At 45.9% G+C, this 23,424-nt stretch overlaps 1 long non-coding RNA gene across 2 annotated transcripts in view; it reads left to right on the top strand.

Moving 5' to 3' along the window:
* Positions 1 to 2,366: 2,366 nt before the first annotated feature.
* Positions 2,367 to 23,424, top strand: part of LOC307179431 — a 55,599-nt gene continuing 34,541 nt past the window's right edge. Inside the window, exon 1 of one of the 2 annotated variants that reach the window (XR_013825385.1) lies at positions 2,367 to 5,666. This is a non-coding gene — a long non-coding RNA (uncharacterized lncRNA). Of the gene's footprint in view, positions 5,667 to 15,818; positions 21,505 to 23,424 lie in introns of those variants that run through there. The other variant, XR_013825386.1, reaches the window with a different exon arrangement.

Here is a 23,424-nt window from a genome sequence, read left to right as displayed (position 1 = left end):
GCCCAGTGATTAAATGAGCACACAACGCACTAAGCAGCAAACTGAGAAGGCACAGAGCCCAACGAGCTAGTCTTCTAACTGGCAAATACACGGAGTCTGAAGAAACCGCTGGTTCTCAAATTTAGTATCTATCAGAATCGCCCCAAGGACTTGCTAAACCACAGACTGCTGGGCCACCCTCAGAGAGCCTTATTTAGTAGGTTTGGGCGGGCCCGAGAATTCGCATTTCTGCCAAGTCCTGGGCGATGTTTGCTGCTGATCTGAAGCCACTGCCTCCTCACATCAGCATCACATGGGAACTTGCTAGGAATTCAGGCTCTCAGGCCCGGCCCCAGACCTACTGAGTCAGAATCTGCATTTTTTGTTGTTGTTTGTTTGGTTTTGGGGTTTTTTTTTTTTGCGGTACGCGGGCCTCTCACTGTTGTGGCCTCTCCCGCTGCGGAGCACAGGCTCCGGACGCTGAGGCTCAGCGGCCATGGCTCACGGGCCCAGCCGCTCCGTGACATGTGGGATCTTCCCAGACCGGGGCACGAACCCGTGTCCCCTGCATCGGCAGGAGGACTCTCAACCACTGCGCCAACAGGGAAGCCCCAGAATCTGCATTTTAATGACATCTCCAGGGGGGTTGTGTGCACACTGCAGTGCAGAGCACTGCTTTAAAGGCACCAGCAGAACTTGAGACTTTGCTGAATCCACAGCCCTAACGCTCTTCATTAGAGCCCTGGAGAGGATCTCACCAACTCTGCTTTCAGACGAAGTGAATGAAATGGTTGCCTGCCCCGCAAAGTCCCTCCTCCCACCCACTCCCCAGAGGCAGAGCTGGGGGGAGGGGAGCAGTTGGCCCACCACCACCTTCTTCTAAACGGGTGCCTTTTCAACACTTCTAAACCTAGTATGATAAACAATCGTTAAGACTGCAGGAAAGACGGAGGAAGCCGTGTAGAAGTTGGCTAAAGCACCCACGGTCACAGTCGGAGTTTGATGAGACTCAAGATTCCTCTAACTGGGACTTCCCTGGTGGCGCAGTGGTTAGGAATCCGCCTGCCAATGCAGAGGACACAGGTTCGAGCCCTGGTCCGGGAAGATCCCATGTGCCACGGAGCAACTAAGCCTGTGCACCACAACTACTGAGCCTGCGCTCTAGAGCCCTCAGGCCGCAACTGCTGAGCCTGCGAGCCACAACTACTGAAGCCCGCTCACCTAGAAGTCTGTGCTCCACAACAAGAGAAGCCACCGCAATGAGAAGCCCACACACCGCAACGAAGAGTAGCCCCCACTCGCCACAACTAAAGAAAGCCCACGCGCAGCAACGAAGACCCCACGCAGCCAAAAATTAATTAATTAATTTAAAAAAAAAGATTCCTCTAACTGTGAAGGTCAGGACTCAGATATGTTCCCTTGGGGCTGCAGGGCTCCAGCCACCACCCCAGACACTGGCTGCTACAGAAACTGGCCACTTCCCAGTGTCACCACCTGCAAAATGGTGCCTTTAGGTGGCCAGGGGCAGCTCCCCTCCTTCAGCCCCGCTCCAGCTCCCCCCAGGCCACTGAGTCTAGAGCCCAAGCCTCAGTCAGGCCTGGAGTGAGGAGGCAGACCGGCCTCCCTGGGACCAAGCAACCAGCTCAGACCCTGCCCCAGCATGAACCCCCTTCCCGGATGACTTGAGATGGGGTACATCGCTTTCCTATAGGTGGTTCTTATGTTTTCTTGGCCTCAAAAAAGGCAATGACAAAATCGTTTCATATTGGCAAGTTTGGAATGTCGCTCAGCAGAGAACTGAAGGGGAGGCTTAGTGAAAACAAGCATTCTGACGAAAGGTAATGGAAGTTACATTTGAAAGGACGCATTCTCAGCAAAGGAAACCAGGAGACATCTCACTGGGGGGTGTTCAGAAAATATCAGGGCCCAGGTGGCACAATCCCAGAGACCATTGTGCACGGAAAACAACGTGAATGAGGCCCCCTGACACTGTTCGACACAGAGGCCCTGGTGAGTGTGGCATCCTAAGTCTAACCACTTCTTTGGGCGAGTCCTGCCTCAGGTCAGAGGTGATTATACTGTGACATCATGAGGGCCTGCTGGATCTGAAGAAATCCCAAGTTTGGGATCTCCCAAACCTCTCATACTGGGCCTCAACATGTTGCCCTGACACTCCAGCAAAACCACACTGCTGTTGGAGAAACTGCTTTGTGCAATTCAAGATTCGGGTTCAGTTTCTTACAGTGTCACCAGCACCCTCTTGCAACAATGCCCATAAGTTATGTAACACCAACCAGGCCTCATCACACATATGTGCAGATGAGTTATAACTGTGACATGATGGCCACTGTGCAACCAGACATACTAATTATCCACTAGTCTGGAAGAGTCTGAGCACGGCAGGCCTGGCCACCAGGGACAGAGGAGAAGTGAGCACATAGAGAAGGCAATGGTGGCCCTTGGGCTTTATTCTCAGTACCAACGCCAGTCCAATTATGCATAAATAACCTTAACTAGCTGACATTTTCCAAAAATAACCGTTATTTTCAGGAACTTCTGAACTAAAGGTAGGACAAAGCATTGGTTTCAGCCTTGAATGAAAAACTGGTTTCTTAGCAACCTAGGCCAGAATGTGATTACAGAAGAAAAGAGTTGCTTCTAGTAAAAAAACATTTCCTTACTGTTTCAATTGTTAAAAAATTGTATCACATTATGACCCATGGGAAATTCACTTCACCTTTAAGAAAAAGCCAAACCAAACAGGAAAAGAAACAGATGAAATATTATGTTAGATATGGATCTAGTGGAAATGAATACACACTAAAGAAATAGATCCAAATCATTCCCATTGATTTTTTTTTGCATTGTTTTACCTCAACCATCATCAAAATTCTAAAGACAAAAACTTCGCAAGACATTTAGAAATGTCCTTATCAGTGCTACTTGGTATCAAGGTAAGGGGAGGAACCTATTAAGCAATACATTTTCTTCTGGAGATGAATCTGTATTGGGGGCAGTTTTCAGGTTGTTGGTGCACCCACCTTCATTTGTCAGATTGTGTTGGCAAGGGTTTTAAAAGCTGTGAAAACCCCACCAGTAAAGGAAAGCACATTTTTCACAGATTTTTCTAGACACAATTACCCCATGACTTGCTGAGTTGGGGGATAGCTCCTGTATTTGTTTTCTATGGCTGCATAACAGATTATCACAAATCTAGCAGCTTAAAACAACACAAATGTCTTATCTCAGTTGCCATGGGTTAGGAGTCCAAAAGGTACTAAATTGGGTTCTTGGTTCAGGCTCCCACGGGCTGAAATCAACATGCCAGCCAGCTGCATCCTCATCTGGAGGCTGAACTGGGGAAAGATTATCTTCCAAACTCCCTCTGTGTTGACAATATTCATTCCCTGGCAGCCATTTCACTGACGTATCATTTTCTTGGCAACTGACAACAGGGGACCAATTTTAGCAACGAAAGACCACTCTCAGGTCCTTACCAAGTGATCCATCATAGACAGTTCACTGTTGTTATTATCGACTCCTCAGGGCCAGCAGAACAATATCTCTCCCATTTAAAATCTCTCCTAACTTCTTTTAAGGCCTCTGCTGATTAGGTCAGGCCCACCCAGGATAATCTCCCTTTTTAGTAACTCAAAGTCAACTGATTAGGGACATTAATTAGCTCTGCAAAATATCTTCTGCTATATAACATGACAATTGTTAGAATGACAGTCCATCATATTTACAAGACTTAATCACAGTTGAAGGGAGGGGATTGCCCAGGGTGTATAGCAAAAAGGGTGGGACTCTTAGGGACCATCTTCGAATTCTATGTACCATAGCCCCTCACTTGTGTCCCATAGATTCTGATCTGTTGATTGAGGATAACACTCCATTTTCAAGACTGTTATACGCTTTACAGGACTGCTTTTCACGCATTAGAAAAAAGTACGACCAGTGTTATTTCATATTGTTAAAAAAAAGAAACAGGCCCCAAATTGATTCACTTGTGCTAAACTCATGTCAGCAAACCAAGACTTAACATCTAACCTACTTGTAGTTTCAGCTTCTCCCAGCAATATGAACTTTAACTAGTTAATCTGGAATTACCTGATCAGCTCTGGTGAAGTAATCTGCATGATAAACACCCCCCTTCCCCAAAGGAAGGTGACATGCCTGAAACAATCCACTTCATTCCTAGCTGCCACCCCCTTCTGCCTATAAAAGCCTTCCATTTTGTTGAGCTCCTTGAAGCTCCTGTCTGCTAGATGGGATGCTGCCAGAGTCATGAATTGTTGAATAAAGCCAATTAGATCCTCAAATTTACTCAGCTGAATTTTGTTTTTTAACAGTATTAATCCTCATTGGGTTCCACTGTGGTATTATAGCTTTGCCCTAAGTCCCTGTCACTATGGAAGCTTATGATAAGGAACTCTGATGCATCTCCCTGTTACTGTATCTTTAGCCACACTGCATCCATAAAGTGGTTTTTATCACACAGCTTCAGCTTCTGTTCCACCATTTAGTGTGAAACTTCAAAGCACTTGGAGGGGCCGCTTTATAGTGGCTGCACCTGGAGGCCTGCAATCAACACATTTGGGGCTTCTGCTGTCTGTAACCCAGCCCTGCAAGGTATCAGAGCATGATAAACACATCCTGAGTCCCAAATGGTGAGGTGACAGCCACTGCTGGTACCTGAGATTTTAGATGGTAGGCAGATAGTTCTGTTTTTAATTGCAATTTATATGTTTTAGAAAAATATGTCACTACTCAAACCCATGATTTTAAGGCATAAGCAAGGCTAAAGAATGAATTTAAGATTTTTTTAAAGTGAGTTGATTAGAAAGTACTTTTAAAATAACAGTACAAGTGGCTAGGACATAGCGAAAATCAAGATGGTGTTACTCCAATGCGGGAAACTTTGGCATATGAGATATTGACTGGTGACTAAGTAGTGAATGAACTAGCAGATTCAGTAAGTATAGAATAAATTATCCTAAGCGAGTCAGGCTCCAGGAGCCCCTTCGTTCTCACGAACATCTACAGAAGCCCACCAAGTGCCAAGCCTACCACGTGCGGGCAGTTGCCTGCATGTAATACAGGCCCAATTAAGCAGGTCTCAAACCAGACTCAGGCTGTTGGGGTCGAAAGCTGGAGTGTAAGGGTAGAAGGTGAAGCCGTGTGGGGCGTGGCCAAACACCCTGCTGGTGCGTGCGGAAGCGTGGCTGGAGAGGGGCGGGTCCTAGCGCCGGAAGGCGGAAGGCGCTGCAGACTCACCTGATTCAAGTAAGATGGCTGTTACCCTTTAAGAGCTGCGGTGCGGGTTCCAAGTGGGACTCCTGACCGGTTGGGCGGTCGAGGGCAGGTGTGCGGAGACGGGGACCTGGCCCCGGTTCCGAGGCGGCGCGCGGCGGCGGCGGCGGCGGCGGCGGCGGAGCGAGTCAGGCGGCCCGGGGCGGCGTGGTCCGTGAGCCGGCGCCGGAGGCAGCGCGGAGCCGCAGACTCCCCTAGCCCCGGCGCGGCCCGGGCTGCCGCGGGCTGAGGAGTCGCGGGGCTCCGGGGAACGCCCCGAGCTGCCACCATGAACCCCGAGAAGGATTTCGCGCTGCTCACGCCCAACACCATGCGCGCCTTCAGTGACAAGCTCTACGAAAGCTGAAGGTGCTGGCAGCGCTGGAGATAGACAGGTAAGAGCCGCGGGCACCCGGGATAGGCGTGGAGAGCGGAGCCGGGACTCCGTCCTGGTTCTGCAGGGGTCCCGCTCCTCCGGGCAGCTCCTCACGCCTATGCAGCCAGTGTTGGTACTCCAGGTTTCAGGCCCTTAGGGCCGTGCTTAAGAGCAGGAGATTGGCAGTCCCAGCTTTGCTTCTGACTGTGTGACGTGGGCCAAATTATTTAACCTCCTGGTACCCCGAAGGGGCTGCCGTGAGAATGAAGCGACGTAATGTATGTGTGCTGCTTAGGGCTGCGGTGAGAATGTAGCGCCGTAACGTATATCTGGTGCTTAACACAGATGCGTCCTCAGTGTGGTCTCCATCAAAACGAGCAAATCAGAGACTGGCCTCTGATGCGAGGGAGATGGGAAGCGTGAGAATTTGCTAAGGATGTTGACCCGCCTCATTTCTTACCCAGCTTCTGAGAAGTGAAGGGGATAGTTAGTTGACCAAGTGGAGAAATAAGCCAAAACCTTAAGGCTCAGAGGGCTGTTTGTTTTACCTCTGTCTTATCACGCTTCCGTGCAAGCGGAAGTAGGAATAATTTGACCTTTCTTGTTTCTGCAGTCTTATTACGTGTTCAGTAGGACCCTCTTATCTGTGGGAGATACGTCCCCAGACACCCAGTGGATGCCTGAAACCTTGCATGGTAGCAAACTCTATATATACTGTTTTTTCCTATACATACATATGTATGATAAAGTTTAATTTATAAATTAGGCACAGTAAGAGAATATCCCAATGGCCAGCATCACTAGTCTTGCACTTTAGGGCCATTATTAAGTAAAATAAGGGCTATTTGAACATAAGCACTGCGATACCGACAGTCGATCTGATAACCCTACTAGATGGGTAGATATCATATACAGCATAGATGTGCTGGAGAAACGGATGATTCATGTTCTGGTGGGACAGCAGGAGATTTCACCTCACCACTCAGAACAGCATATAGTTTAAAACTTAGAAATTGTTTATTTCTGGAATTCTCCATTTAATATTTTGGACCTGCGGTTGACCACTGGTAACTGAAACCTCGGATGACGGGGGACCACTGTATGTGTAACCATGATCTGACGTTTTGCTTTTTTTGCAATCCACAAAACAAGATGTTTGTGAACATTTTAAGATTTGTCTGCTGTTATCTTACTTTTGTATTTTTTCCAGCCAGATCGTTGTGATAAAGTCTGGTGGGTGGGTCACTTCAGAAGAGTGGAAAAGAGCAGGCTGTGAAACTGAAAGAATGCCAGTCTGGGCGTCAGGAAATACGGACTGTAGTCCTGCCCTGTCCAATAGGGTAGCCACTGGCCATGCTTGGCTGTTTACATTTAAATTATTAAAGACAAAATAAAAAATTTAAATCGAGTTCTTCAGTCACACTACCCATATCTGACATGTTCAGTAGCCACATGTGGCTGTCAGAGACCATAATGGACAGTGTAGAGTTTGGAACACTTCCGGCTCTACCGAATGCTCTCTTGGACCCCTCTAATCTAGTCTGTGGTGTGACGTTCTTTGACCTCCAGCAAGTTCCTTAACTCAGGGTTTCTTAATCTCAGCAATGTTGACATTTTGGGACAGATAATTCTTGGTTGTGGTGGGCTGTCCTGTGCACTAGAGGATTTTTAGCAGCATCCCAGGTCTCTGTCCACTAGACACCAGTAGCTTTCCATCAGTTGTACAACCAAAAATCTCTCCAGAAACACTGCCTAATGTCCCGTGGGGATGGACAGTCACCCCGGTTGAGAACCACTGCTTTAACTGCTTTGGGTTTTAGTTTCCTCCTCGGCTAAAGGGTTTGGATTTTGCTAAGAGGACCCTCACATTCAGCTCTAACATCCAGTATGTCCAGAACCACCTAGCTGCTTCTCTCATCAAGCACCACTTTCTTGAATGCTCTCTTTTCCCACCACTAGTGGTGGTTACCCTGACTCTCGCCAGTGCCAGCAAGTCGTAATGATATGTATTGCTATAATGAGTAGGAGACCCAGAGCTGATGTATAGACTTGGCTCCATAGCCGTGGTTTTATCAGCTGACGCGACAGTGACACGTGTTTTGTCCATCACCCACTCTGTTTCTCAGGAATGTTCAGTTTTATCATAGCTTGAGTCGTCGGTTGAGTCCTTGAATAGAGGTGTTCATCTCAGCATTATCGTTGCCTCCAACACATCTTGTGTAAGTGCTCTCACTCTGCAGGCTGTTCTGGAAGGGCTTTGTCTTTAATGGGGTTCATTTTGTGTTTGACATTGCCCTTGGCTTATGGAATCAGGGAAACCCCTTAGGGCCTTCACTGGACTCTAAACTCCTTAAGAGCAGAGACCCTGTTTTATTTATCCTCAGCATTTAGCACAGTGCCTGGCAGCATTTGACGGTTGGCATCTAAATGAATGAATGTTCATACATTTTTGGTGGGGAAATAACATTGCAGTCTAAGGACCTTGCTACTCAAAAGTGTAGCCCGCAGACCAGCAGCATCAGGATCCCCTGGGGAGTTGTTAGGAACAGATTCTCCAGCCTCATCCCAAACCTGTGGATCAGAATCTGCATATTTAACATGATCCCTGGTGCACATTAGAGTTGGAGGAGCACTGGCCTAGAAGACTCTACACTCAGTTTGGAGCCTTCTTCATACATGTTTGGGATGAGGAGTATCCTGTTTGATACCAGGGATAGAGGGACTTGTGCGGCTGCTTCCCACTAGCTATCTACCTTACTACGTTTGTTAGTGTGTATATGTCCATGACTCTCTCTCGCCCTGTCACAGCTCACCCTTCCCCCTCCCCATAACCTCAAGTCCGTTCTCTAGGAGGTCTGCATCTTTATTCCTGCCTTACCCCTAGGTTCTTCATGACATTTTTTTTTCTTAAATTCCATATATATGTGTTAGCATACGGCATTTGTCTTTTTCTTTCTGACTTACTTCACTCTGTATGACAGACTGTAGGTCTATCCACCTCATTACAAATAGCTCAATTTCATTTCTTTTTATGGCTGAGTAATATTCCATTGTATATATGTGCCACATCTTCTTTATCCATTCATCCGATGATGGGCACTTAGGTTGTTTCCATCTCCGGGCTATTGTAAATAGAGCTGCAATGAACATTTTGGTACATGACTCTTTTTGAATTTTGGTTTTCTCAGGGTATATGCCCAGTAGTGGGATTGCTGGGTCATATGGTAGTTCTATTTGTAGTTTTTTAAGGAACCTCCATACTGTTCTCCATAGTGGCTGAACCAATTCACATTCCCACCAGCAGTGCAAGAGTGTTCCCTTTTCTCCACACCCTCTCCAGCATTTATTGTTTCTAGATTTTTTGATGATGGCCATTCTGACTGGTGTGAGATGATATCTCATTGTAGTTTTGATTTGCATTTCTCTAATGATTAATGACGTTGAGCATTCTTTCATGTGTTTGTTGGCAGTCTGTATATCTTCTTTGGAGAAATGTCTATTTAGGTCTTCTGCGCATTTTTGGATTGGGTTGTTTGTTTTTTTGTTATTGAGCTGCATGAGCTGCTTGTAAATTTTGGAGATTAATCCTTTGTCGGTTCCTTCATTTGCAAATATTTTCTCCCATTCTGAGGGTTGTCTTTTGGTCTTGTTTATGGTTTCCTTTGCTGTGCAAAAGCTTTGAAGTTTCATTAGGTCCCATTTGTTTATTTTTGTGTTTATTTCCATTACTCTAGGAGGTGGGTCAAAAAGGACCTTGCTGTGATTTATGTCATAGAGTGTTCTGCCTATGTTTTCCTCTAAGAGTTTGATAGTTTCTGGCCTTACATTTAGGTCTTTAATCCATTTTGAGCTTATTTTTGTGTATGGTGTTAGGGAGTGATCTAATCTCATACTTTTACATGTACCTGTCCAGTTTTCCCAGCACCACTTATTGAAGAGGCTGTCCTTTCTCCACTGTACATTCCTGCCACCTTTATCAAAGATAAGGTGTCCATATGTGCATGGGTTTATCTCTGGGCTTTCTATCCTGTTCCATTGATCTATCTTTCTGTTTTTGTGCCAGTACCATACTGTCTTGATTACTGTAGCTTTGTAGTATAGTCTGAAGTCAGGGAGCCTGATTCCTCCAGCTCCGATTTTCGTTCTCAAGATTGCTTTGGCTATTCGGGGTCTTTTGTGTTTCCATACAAATTGTGAAATTTTTTGTTCTAGTTCTGTGAAAAATGCCAGTGGTAGTTTGATAGGGATTGCACTGAATCTGTAGATTGCTTTGGGTAGTAGAGTCATTTTCACAATGTTGATTCTTCCAATCCAAGAACATGGTATATCTCTCCATCTATTTGTATCATTTTTAATTTCTTTCATCAGTGTCTTATAATTTTCTGCATACAGGTCTTTTGTCTCCTTAGGTAGGTTTATTCCTAGATATATTATTCTTTTTGTTGCAATGGTAAATGGGAGTGTTTTCTTGATTTCACTTTCAGATTTTTCATCATTAGTATATAGGAATGCCAGAGATTTCTGTGCATTAATTTTGTATCCTGCCACTTTACCAAATTCATTGATTAGCTCTAGTAGTTTTCTGGTAGCATCTTTAGGATTCTCTATGTATAGGATCATGTCATCTGCAAACAGTGACAGCTTTACTTCTTCTTTTCCGATTTGGATTCCTTTTATTTCCTTTTCTTCTCTGATTCCTGTGGCTAAAACTTCCAAAACTATGTTGAACAAGAGTGGTGAGAGTGGGCAACCTTGTCTTGTTCCTGATCTTAGTGGAAATGCTTTCAGTTTTTCACCATTGAGGATGATGTTTGCTGTGGGCTTGTCATATATGGCCTTTATTATGTTGAGGAAAGTTCCCTCTATGCCTACTTTCTGCAGGGTTTTTATCATAAATGGGTGTTGAATTTTGTCAAAAGATTTCTCTGCATCTATTGAGATGATCATATGGTTTTTCTCCTTCAATTTGTTAATATGGTTTATCACATTGATAGATTTGCATATATTGAAGAATCCTTGCATTCCTGGAATAAACCCCACTTGATCATGGTGTATGATCCTTTTAATGTGCTGTTGGATTCTGTTTGCTAGTATTTTGTTGAGGATTTTTGCATCTCTGTTCATCAGTGATATTGGCCTGTAGTTTTCTTTCTTTGTGACATCCTTGTCTGGTTTTGGTATCAAGGTGATGGTGGCCTCGTAGAAGGAGTTTGGGAGTGTTCCTCGCTCTGCTATATTTTGGAAGAGTTTGAGAAGGATAGGTGTTAGCTCTTCTCTAAATGTTTGATAGAATTCGCCTGTGAAGCCATCTGGTCCTGGGCTTTTCTTTGTTGGAAGATTTTTAATCATAGTTTCAATTTCAGTGCTTGTGATTGGTCTGTTCATATTTTCTATTTCTTCCTGATTCAGTCTTGGCAGGTTGTGCCTTTCTAAGAATTTGTCCATTTCTTCCAGATTGTCCATTTTATTGGCATAGAGTTGCTTGTAGTAATCTCTCATGATCTCTTTTATTTCTGCAGTGTCAGTTGTTACCTCTCCTTTTTCATTTCTAATTCTATTGATTTGAGTCTTCTCCCTTTTTTTCTTGATGAGTCTGGCTAGTGGCTTATCTATTTTGTTTATCTTCTCAAAGAACCAGCTTTTAGTTTTATTGATCTTTGCTATTGTTTCCTTCATTTCTTTTTCATTTATTTCTGATCTGATTTTTATGATTTCTTTCCTTCTGCTAACTTTGGGGTTTTTTTGTTCTTCTTTCTCTAATTGCTTGAGGTGCAAGGTTAGGTTGTTTATTCGAGATGTTTCCTGCTTCTTAAGGTGGGCTTGTATTGCTATAAACTTCCCCCTTAGAACTGCTTTTGCCGCATCCCACAAGCTTTGCGTCATTGTGTCTCCATTGTCATTTGTTTCTAGGTATTTTTTGATTTCCTCTTTGATTTCTTCAATGATCACTTCATTATTAAGTAGTGTATTGTTTAGCCTCCATGTGTTTGTATTTTTTACAGATCTTTTCCTGTAATTGATATCTAGTCTCATGGCGTTGTGGTCAGAAAAGATACTTGATACAATTTCAATTTTCTTAAATTTACCAAGGCTTGATTTGTGACCCAAGATATGATCTATCCTGGAGAATGTTCCATGAGCACTTGAGAAAAATGTGTATTCTGTTGTTTTTGGATGGAGTGTCCTATAAATATCAATTAAGTCCATCTTGTTTAATGTATCATTTAAAGCTTGTGTTTCCTTATTGATTTTCATTTTGGATGATCTGTCCATGGGTGAAAGTGGGGTGTTTAAGTCGCCTACTATGAATGTGTTACTGTCAATTTCCCCTTTTATGGCTGTTAGTATTTGCCTTATGTATTGAGGTGCTCCTATGTTGGGTGCATAAATATTTACAATTGTTATATCTTCTTCTTGGATCGATCCCTTGATCATTATGTACTGGCCTTCTTTGTCTCTTCTAATAGTCTTTATTTTAAAGTCTATTTTGTCTGATATGAGAATTGCTACTCCAGCTTTCTTTTGGTTTCCATTTGCATGGAATATCTTTTTCCATCCCCTTACTTTCAGTCTGTATGTGTCTCTAGGTCTGAAGTGGGTCTCTTGTAGACAGCATATATAAGGGTCTTGTTTTTGTATCCATTCAGCTAATCTGTGTCTTTAGTGGGAGCATTTAGTCCATTTACATTTAAGGTAATTATCGATATGTATGTTCCTATTCCCATTTTCTAAATTGTCTTGGGTTCGTTATTATAGGTCTTTTCCTTCTCTTGTGTTTCTTGCCTAGAGAAGATCCTTTAGCATTTGTTGTAAAGCTGGTTTGGTGGTGCTGAACTCTCTCAGCTTTTGCTTGTCTGTAAAGGTTTTAATTTCTCCATCAAATCTGAATGAGATCCTTGCTGGGTAGAGTAGTCTTGGCTGCAGGTTTTTCTTCTTCATCACTTTCAGTATGTCCTGCCACTCCCTTCTGGCTTGTAGGGTTTCTGCTGAGAGATCAGCTGTTAACCTTATGGGGATTCCTTTGTGTGTTATTTGTTGTTTTTCCCTTGCTGCTTTTAATATGCCTTCTTTGTATTTAATTTTTCACAGTTTGATTAATATGTGTCTTGGCGTATTTCTCCTTATATTTACCCTGTATGGACTCTCTGTGCTTCCTGGACTTGATTAACTATTTCCTTTCCCATATTAGGGAAGTTTTCAACTATAATCTCTTCAAATATTTTCTCAGTCCCTTTCTTTTTCTCTTCTTCTTCTGGAACCCCTATAATTCGAATGTTGGTGTGTTTAATGTTGTCCCAGAGGTCTCTGAGACTGTCCTCAAGTCTTTTCATTCTTTTTTCTTTATTCTGCTCTGCAGTCGTTATTTCCACTATTTTATCTTCCAGGTCACTTATCCGTTCTTCTGCCTCAGTTATTCTGCTATTGATCCCATCTAGAGTACTTTTAATTTCATTTATTGTGTTGTTCATCGTTGCTTGTTTCATCTTTAGTTCTTCTAGGTCCTTGTTAACTGATTCTTGCTTTTTGTCCATTCTATTTCCAAGATTTCGGATCATCCTTACTATCATTAGTCTGAATTCTTTTTCAGGTAGACTGCCTATTTCCTCTTCATTTGTTAGGTCTGGTGCATTTTTATCTTGCTCCTTTATCTGCTGTGTGTTTTTCTGTCTTCTCATTTTGCTTATCTTACTGTGTTTGGGGTCTCCTTTTTGCAGGCTGCAGGTTCGTAGTTCCTGCTGTTTTTGATGTCTGTCTCCAGTGGCTAAGGTTGGTTCAGTGGGTTGTGTAGGCTTCCTGGTGGAGGGGACTAGTGCCTGTGTTGTGGTGGATGAGGCTGGATCTTGTCTCTCTAGTGGGCAGGTTCACGTCTGGTGGTGTGTTTTGGGGTGTCTGTGGCCTTATTATGATTTTAGGCAGCCTCTCTGCTAATGGGTGGGGTTGTGTTCCTGTTTCGCTAGTTGTTTGGCATAGGTTTTCCAGCACTGTGGCTTGCTGGTCGTTGAGTGAAGCTGGGTGCTGGTGTTAAGATGGAGGTCTCTGGGAGAATTTCGCCGTTTGATATTATGTGGAGCTGGGAGGGCTCTTGTTGACCAGTGTCCTGAATTTGGCTCTCCTACCTCAGAGGCAGAGCCCTGACTCCTGGCTGGAGCACCAAGAGCCTTTCATCCACACTGCTCAGAATAAAAGGGAGAAAAAGTAGAGGGAATTAGTAGAAGTATGAGGAAAGAAAGAAGGAAAGGAAGGAAGGAAGGAAGAAAGAAAGAAAGAAGCAAAGAAGGAAAGAAGGCATGAAGGAAAGAAAGGAGGGAGGGAGGAAGGAAGGAAGGAGGGAAAGAAGGAATAAAGACAGAAAGAAAGAAGATACAGTAAAAATAAAGTATAATAAAGTTATTGAATTAAAAAATTCTTATTTAGAAAAAAAAAAGGGACGGATAGAACCTTAGGACAAATGTTGGAAGCAAAGCTATACAGACAAAATCTTACACAGAAGCATACACATACACCCTCTTTAAAAGAGGTAAAAGGGGAAAAATCTTGCTGTCAGAGACCACCTCCTCAATTTGGGATGATTCGTTGTCTAAAGGAGGGAAGGAAGGAAGGAAAGAAAGAAAGAAAGAAAGAAAGACAGAAAGAAAGAAAGAAAGAAAGAAAGAAAAGTATAATAACGTTATTAAAATTAAAATTATTAAGAAAAAAATTTTAAAAAAAAACCATGGACGGATAGAATCCTAGGACAAATGGTGGAAGCAAGACTATACAGACAAGATCTCACACAGAAGCATACACATACACATTCACAAAAAGAGGAAAGGGAAAAAAATCATAGATCTTGCTCCTAAAGTCCACTTCCTTAATTTGGGATGATTGGCTGTCTATTCAGGTATTCCACAGATGCAGGGTATATCAAGTTGATTGTGGAGCTTTAATCCGCTGCTTCTGAGGCTGCTGGGAGAGATTTCCCTTTCTCTTCTTTGTTCTCACAGCTCCCAGGGGCTCAGCTTTGGATTTGGCCCTGCCTCCGCGTGTAGGTCGCTGGAGGGCGTCTGTTTTTTGCTCAGACAGGACGGGGTTAAAAGAGCCGCTGATTCGGGGGCTCTGGCGCACTCAGGCCGGCCGGGAGGGAGGGGCACGGAGTGCGGGGTGGGCCTGCGGCGGCAAAGGCCGGCATGACTTTGCACCAGCCTGAGGCACGCTGTGCGTTCTTCCGGGGAAGTTGTCCCTGGATCCCGGGACCCTGGCAGTGGCGGGCTGCACAGGCTCCGCGGAAGAGGGGTGTGGAGAGTGACCTGTGCTCGCACACAGGCCGCTCGGTGGCGGCAGCAACAGCCTTAGCGTCTCCCGCCCGTCTCTGGGGTCCGCCCTTTTAGCCGCGGCTCGCGCCCGTCTCTGGGGTTCGCGCTTTTAGCCGCGGCTCGCGCCCGTCTCCGGAGTTCCCTCAAGCAGCGTTCTTAAACCCCTCTCCTCACGCCCCAGGAAACAAAGAGGGAAGAAAAAGTCTCTTGCCTCTTCGGCAGGTGCAGGCTTTTCCCCGGACTCCCTCCCGGCTAGCCGTGGTGCACCAACCTCTTCAGGCTATGTTCAAGCCGCCAACCCCAGTCCTCTCCCTGTGCTCCGTCGGAAACCAAAACCGAAACCCGAGCCTCAGAGCCTCAGCTCGCAGCCCCGCCCGCCACGGCGGGTGAGCAGACAAGCCTCTCGGGCTGGTGAGTGCCGGTCGGCACCGATCCTCTGTGCGGGAATCTCCCCGCTTTGCCCTCTGCACCCGTTGCTGTGCACTCCTCCGCGGCTTCGAAGCTCCCCCCTCCGCCTCCCGCAGTCTCCGCCCGCGAAGGGGCTTCCTAGTGTGTGGAAACTTTTCCTCCTTCACAGCTCCCTCCCACTGGTGCAGGTGCCGTCCCTATTCTTTTGTCTCTGTTTTTTCTTTTTTTCTTTTGCCCTACCCAGGTACGTGGGGAGTTTCTTGCCTTTTGGGAGGTCTGAGGTCTTCTGCCAGCGTTCAGTAGGTGTTCTGTAGGAGTTGTTCCACGGATAGATGTATTTCTGGTGTATCTGTGGGGAGGAAGGTGATCTCCGCGTCTTACTCTTCCGCCATCTTCCTTGTTGACCCAATAGTTCATTTTTGTAGCCACTGAAGACCCTGCTGATAGGAATCAAGACAAAAGAACAAGACTACAGATACGCCCAGTGATTAAATGAGCACACAACGCACTAAGCAGCAAACTGAGAAGGCACAGAGCCCAACGAGCTAGTCTTCTAACTGGCAAATACACGGAGTCTGAAGAAACCGCTGGTTCTCAAATTTAGTATCTATCAGAATCGCCCCAAGGACTTGCTAAACCACAGACTGCTGGGCCACCCTCAGAGAGCCTTATTTAGTAGGTTTGGGCGGGCCCGAGAATTCGCATTTCTGCCAAGTCCTGGGCGATGTTTGCTGCTGATCTGAAGCCACTGCCTCCTCACATCAGCATCACATGGGAACTTGCTAGGAATTCAGGCTCTCAGGCCCGGCCCCAGACCTACTGAGTCAGAATCTGCATTTTTTGTTGTTGTTTGTTTGGTTTTGGGGTTTTTTTTTTTTTGCGGTACGCGGGCCTCTCACTGTTGTGGCCTCTCCCGCTGCGGAGCACAGGCTCCGGACGCTGAGGCTCAGCGGCCATGGCTCACGGGCCCAGCCGCTCCGTGACATGTGGGATCTTCCCAGACCGGGGCACGAACCCGTGTCCCCTGCATCGGCAGGAGGACTCTCAACCACTGCGCCAACAGGGAAGCCCCAGAATCTGCATTTTAATGACATCTCCAGGGGGGTTGTGTGCACACTGCAGTGCAGAGCACTGCTTTAAAGGCACCAGCAGAACTTGAGACTTTGCTGAATCCACAGCCCTAACGCTCTTCATTAGAGCCCTGGAGAGGATCTCACCAACTCTGCTTTCAGACGAAGTGAATGAAATGGTTGCCTGCCCCGCAAAGTCCCTCCTCCCACCCACTCCCCAGAGGCAGAGCTGGGGGGAGGGGAGCAGTTGGCCCACCACCACCTTCTTCTAAACGGGTGCCTTTTCAACACTTCTAAACCTAGTATGATAAACAATCGTTAAGACTGCAGGAAAGACGGAGGAAGCCGTGTAGAAGTTGGCTAAAGCACCCACGGTCACAGTCGGAGTTTGATGAGACTCAAGATTCCTCTAACTGGGACTTCCCTGGTGGCGCAGTGGTTAGGAATCCGCCTGCCAATGCAGAGGACACAGGTTCGAGCCCTGGTCCGGGAAGATCCCATGTGCCACGGAGCAACTAAGCCTGTGCACCACAACTACTGAGCCTGCGCTCTAGAGCCCTCAGGCCGCAACTGCTGAGCCTGCGAGCCACAACTACTGAAGCCCGCTCACCTAGAAGTCTGTGCTCCACAACAAGAGAAGCCACCGCAATGAGAAGCCCACACACCGCAACGAAGAGTAGCCCCCACTCGCCACAACTAAAGAAAGCCCACGCGCAGCAACGAAGACCCCACGCAGCCAAAAATTAATTAATTAATTTAAAAAAAAAGATTCCTCTAACTGTGAAGGTCAGGACTCAGATATGTTCCCTTGGGGCTGCAGGGCTCCAGCCACCACCCCAGACACTGGCTGCTACAGAAACTGGCCACTTCCCAGTGTCACCACCTGCAAAATGGTGCCTTTAGGTGGCCAGGGGCAGCTCCCCTCCTTCAGCCCCGCTCCAGCTCCCCCCAGGCCACTGAGTCTAGAGCCCAAGCCTCAGTCAGGCCTGGAGTGAGGAGGCAGACCGGCCTCCCTGGGACCAAGCAACCAGCTCAGACCCTGCCCCAGCATGAACCCCCTTCCCGGATGACTTGAGATGGGGTACATCGCTTTCCTATAGGTGGTTCTTATGTTTTCTTGGCCTCAAAAAAGGCAATGACAAAATCGTTTCATATTGGCAAGTTTGGAATGTCGCTCAGCAGAGAACTGAAGGGGAGGCTTAGTGAAAACAAGCATTCTGACGAAAGGTAATGGAAGTTACATTTGAAAGGACGCATTCTCAGCAAAGGAAACCAGGAGACATCTCACTGGGGGGTGTTCAGAAAATATCAGGGCCCAGGTGGCACAATCCCAGAGACCATTGTGCACGGAAAACAACGTGAATGAGGCCCCCTGACACTGTTCGACACAGAGGCCCTGGTGAGTGTGGCATCCTAAGTCTAACCACTTCTTTGGGCGAGTCCTGCCTCAGGTCAGAGGTGATTATACTGTGACATCATGAGGGCCTGCTGGATCTGAAGAAATCCCAAGTTTGGGATCTCCCAAACCTCTCATACTGGGCCTCAACATGTTGCCCTGACACTCCAGCAAAACCACACTGCTGTTGGAGAAACTGCTTTGTGCAATTCAAGATTCGGGTTCAGTTTCTTACAGTGTCACCAGCACCCTCTTGCAACAATGCCCATAAGTTATGTAACACCAACCAGGCCTCATCACACGTATGTGCAGATGAGTTATAACTGTGACATGATGGCCACTGTGCAACCAGACATACTAATTATCCACTAGTCTGGAAGAGTCTGAGCACGGCAGGCCTGGCCACCAGGGACAGAGGAGAAGTGAGCACATAGAGAAGGCAATGGTGGCCCTTGGGCTTTATTCTCAGTACCAACGCCAGTCCAATTATGCATAAATAACCTTAACTAGCTGACATTTTCCAAGATGTCAGGAAAAAAAAGTAACCGTTATTTTCAGGAACTTCTGAACTAAAGGTAGGACAAAGCATTGGTTTCAGCCTTGAATGAAAAACTGGTTTCTTAGCAACCTAGGCCAGAATGTGATTACAGAAGAAAAGAGTTGCTTCTAGTAAAAAAACATTTCCTTACTGTTTCAATTGTTAAAAAATTGTATCACATTATGACCCATGGGAAATTCACTTCACCTTTAAGAAAAAGCCAAACCAAACAGGAAAAGAAACAGATGAAATATTATGTTAGATATGGATCTAGTGGAAATGAATACACACTAAAGAAATAGATCCAAATCATTCCCATTGATTTTTTTTTGCATTGTTTTACCTCAACCATCATCAAAATTCTAAAGACAAAAACTTCGCAAGACATTTAGAAATGTCCTTATCAGTGCTACTTGGTATCAAGGTAAGGGGAGGAACCTATTAAGCAATACATTTTCTTCTGGAGATGAATCTGTATTGGGGGCAGTTTTCAGGTTGTTGGTGCACCCACCTTCATTTGTCAGATTGTGTTGGCAAGGGTTTTAAAAGCTGTGAAAACCCCACCAGTAAAGGAAAGCACATTTTTCACAGATTTTTCTAGACACAATTACCCCATGACTTGCTGAGTTGGGGGATAGCTCCTGTATTTGTTTTCTATGGCTGCATAACAGATTATCACAAATCTAGCAGCTTAAAACAACACAAATGTCTTATCTCAGTTGCCATGGGTTAGGAGTCCAAAAGGTACTAAATTGGGTTCTTGGTTCAGGCTCCCACGGGCTGAAATCAACATGCCAGCCAGCTGCATCCTCATCTGGAGGCTGAACTGGGGAAAGATTATCTTCCAAACTCCCTCTGTGTTGACAATATTCATTCCCTGGCAGCCATTTCACTGACGTATCATTTTCTTGGCAACTGACAACAGGGGACCAATTTTAGCAACGAAAGACCACTCTCAGGTCCTTACCAAGTGATCCATCATAGACAGTTCACTGTTGTTATTATCGACTCCTCAGGGCCAGCAGAACAATATCTCTCCCATTTAAAATCTCTCCTAACTTCTTTTAAGGCCTCTGCTGATTAGGTCAGGCCCACCCAGGATAATCTCCCTTTTTAGTAACTCAAAGTCAACTGATTAGGGACATTAATTAGCTCTGCAAAATATCTTCTGCTATATAACATGACAATTGTTAGAATGACAGTCCATCATATTTACAAGACTTAATCACAGTTGAAGGGAGGGGATTGCCCAGGGTGTATAGCAAAAAGGGTGGGACTCTTAGGGACCATCTTCGAATTCTATGTACCATAGCCCCTCACTTGTGTCCCATAGATTCTGATCTGTTGATTGAGGATAACACTCCATTTTCAAGACTGTTATACGCTTTACAGGACTGCTTTTCACGCATTAGAAAAAAGTACGACCAGTGTTATTTCATATTGTTAAAAAAAAGAAACAGGCCCCAAATTGATTCACTTGTGCTAAACTCATGTCAGCAAACCAAGACTTAACATCTAACCTACTTGTAGTTTCAGCTTCTCCCAGCAATATGAACTTTAACTAGTTAATCTGGAATTACCTGATCAGCTCTGGTGAAGTAATCTGCATGATAAACACCCCCCTTCCCCAAAGGAAGGTGACATGCCTGAAACAATCCACTTCATTCCTAGCTGCCACCCCCTTCTGCCTATAAAAGCCTTCCATTTTGTTGAGCTCCTTGAAGCTCCTGTCTGCTAGATGGGATGCTGCCAGAGTCATGAATTGTTGAATAAAGCCAATTAGATCCTCAAATTTACTCAGCTGAATTTTGTTTTTTAACAGTATTAATCCTCATTGGGTTCCACTGTGGTATTATAGCTTTGCCCTAAGTCCCTGTTCAATATGGAAGCTTATGATAAGGAACTCTGATGCATCTCCCTGTTACTGTATCTTTAGCCACACTGCATCCATAAAGTGGTTTTTATCACACAGCTTCAGCTTCTGTTCCACCATTTAGTGTGAAACTTCAAAGCACTTGGAGGGGCCGCTTTATAGTGGCTGCACCTGGAGGCCTGCAATCAACACATTTGGGGCTTCTGCTGTCTGTAACCCAGCCCTGCAAGGTATCAGAGCATGATAAACACATCCTGAGTCCCAAATGGTGAGGTGACAGCCACTGCTGGTACCTGAGATTTTAGATGGTAGGCAGATAGTTCTGTTTTTAATTGCAATTTATATGTTTTAGAAAAATATGTCACTACTCAAACCCATGATTTTAAGGCATAAGCAAGGCTAAAGAATGAATTTAAGATTTTTTTAAAGTGAGTTGATTAGAAAGTACTTTTAAAATAACAGTACAAGTGGCTAGGACATAGCGAAAATCAAGATGGTGTTACTCCAATGCGGGAAACTTTGGCATATGAGATATTGACTGGTGACTAAGTAGTGAATGAACTAGCAGATTCAGTAAGTATAGAATAAATTATCCTAAGCGAGTCAGGCTCCAGGAGCCCCTTCGTTCTCACGAACATCTACAGAAGCCCACCAAGTGCCAAGCCTACCACGTGCGGGCAGTTGCCTGCATGTAATACAGGCCCAATTAAGCAGGTCTCAAACCAGACTCAGGCTGTTGGGGTCGAAAGCTGGAGTGTAAGGGTAGAAGGTGAAGCCGTGTGGGGCGTGGCCAAACACCCTGCTGGTGCGTGCGGAAGCGTGGCTGGAGAGGGGCGGGTCCTAGCGCCGGAAGGCGGAAGGCGCTGCAGACTCACCTGATTCAAGTAAGATGGCTGTTACCCTTTAAGAGCTGCGGTGCGGGTTCCAAGTGGGACTCCTGACCGGTTGGGCGGTCGAGGGCAGGTGTGCGGAGACGGGGACCTGGCCCCGGTTCCGAGGCGGCGCGCGGCGGCGGCGGCGGCGGCGGAGCGAGTCAGGCGGCCCGGGGCGGCGTGGTCCGTGAGCCGGCGCCGGAGGCAGCGCGGAGCCGCAGACTCCCCTAGCCCCGGCGCGGCCCGGGCTGCCGCGGGCTGAGGAGTCGCGGGGCTCCGGGGAACGCCCCGAGCTGCCACCATGAACCCCGAGAAGGATTTCGCGCTGCTCACGCCCAACACCATGCGCGCCTTCAGTGACAAGCTCTACGAAAGCTGAAGGTGGTGGCAGCGCTGGAGATAGACAGGTAAGAGCCGCGGGCACCCGGGATAGGCGTGGAGAGCGGAGCCGGGCCTCCGTCCTGGTTCTGCAGGGGTCCCGCTCCTCCGGGCAGCTCCTCACGCCTATGCAGCCAGTGTTGGTACTCCAGGTTTCAGGCCCTTAGGGCCGTGCTTAAGAGCAGGAGATTGGCAGTCCCAGCTTTGCTTCTGACTGTGTGACGTGGGCCAAATTATTTAACCTCCTGGTACCCCGAAGGGGCTGCCGTGAGAATGAAGCGACGTAATGTATGTGTGCTGCTTAGGGCTGCGGTGAGAATGTAGCGCCGTAACGTATATCTGGTGCTTAACACAGATGCGTCCTCAGTGTGGTCTCCATCAAAACGAGCAAATCAGAGACTGGCCTCTGATGCGAGGGAGATGGGAAGCGTGAGAATTTGCTAAGGATGTTGACCTGCCTCATTTCTTACCCAGCTTCTGAGAAGTGAAGGGGATAGTTAGTTGACCAAGTGGAGAAATAAGCCAAAACCTCAAGGCTCAGAGGGCTGTTTGTTTTACCTCTGTCTTATCACGCTTCCGTGCAAGCGGAAGTAGGAATAATTTGACCTTTCTTGTTTCTGCAGTCTTATTACGTGTTCAGTAGGACCCTCTTATCTGTGGGAGATACGTCCCCAGACACCCAGTGGATGCCTGAAACCTTGCATGGTAGCAAACTCTATATATACTGTTTTTTCCTATACATACATATGTATGATAAAGTTTAATTTATAAATTAGGCACAGGAAGAGAATATCCCAATGGCCAGCATCACTAGCCTTGCACTTTAGGGCCATTATTAAGTAAAATAAGGGCTATTTGAACATAAGCACTGCGATACCGACAGTCGATCTGATAACCCTACTAGATGGGTAGATATCATATACAGCATAGATGTGCTGGAGAAACGGATGATTCATGTTCTGGTGAGACAGCAGGAGATTTCACCTCACCACTCAGAACAGCATATAGTTTAAAACTTAGAAATTGTTTATTTCTGGAATTCTCCATTTAATATTTTGGACCTGCGGTTGACCACTGGTAACTGAAACCTCGGATGACGGGGGACCACTGTATGTGTAACCATGATCTGACGTTTTGCTTTTTTTGCAATCCACAAAACAAGATGTTTGTGAACATTTTAAGATTTGTCTGCTGTTATCTTACTTTTGTATTTTTTCCAGCCAGATCGTTGTGATAAAGTCTGGTGGGTGGGTCACTTCAGAAGAGTGGAAAAGAGCAGGCTGTGAAACTGAAAGAATGCCAGTCTGGGCGTCAGGAAATACGGACTGTAGTCCTGCCCTGTCCAATAGGGTAGCCACTGGCCATGCTTGGCTGTTTACATTTAAATTATTAAAGACAAAATAAAAAATTTAAATCGAGTTCTTCAGTCACACTACCCATATCTGACATGTTCAGTAGCCACATGTGGCTGTCAGAGACCATAATGGACAGTGTAGAGTTTGGAACATTTCCGGCACTACCGAATGCTCTCTTGGACCCCTCTAATCTAGTCTGTGGTGTGACATTCTTTGACCTCCAGCAAGTTCCTTAACTCAGGGTTTCTTAATCTCAGCAATGTTGACATTTTGGGACAGATAATTCTTGGTTGTGGTGGGCTGTCCTGTGCACTAGAGGATTTTTAGCAGCATCCCAGGTCTCTGTCCACTAGACACCAGTAGCTTTCCATCAGTTGTACAACCAAAAATCTCTCCAGAAACACTGCCTAATGTCCTGTGGGGATGGACAGTCACCCCGGTTGAGAACCACTGCTTTAACTGCTTTGGGTTTTAGTTTCCTCCTCGGCTAAAGGGTTTGGATTTTGCTAAGAGGACCCTCACATTCAGCTCTAACATCCAGTATGTCCAGAACCACCTAGCTGCTTCTCTCATCAAGCACCACTTTCTTGAATG

Source organism: Stenella coeruleoalba (assembly GCF_951394435.1).
Source record: "Stenella coeruleoalba genome assembly, chromosome: 20".
NCBI lineage: Eukaryota > Metazoa > Chordata > Mammalia > Artiodactyla > Delphinidae > Stenella > Stenella coeruleoalba.
Note: the sequence above shows the minus strand (reverse complement) of the source record. Positions and strands in the feature narration are given on the sequence as shown.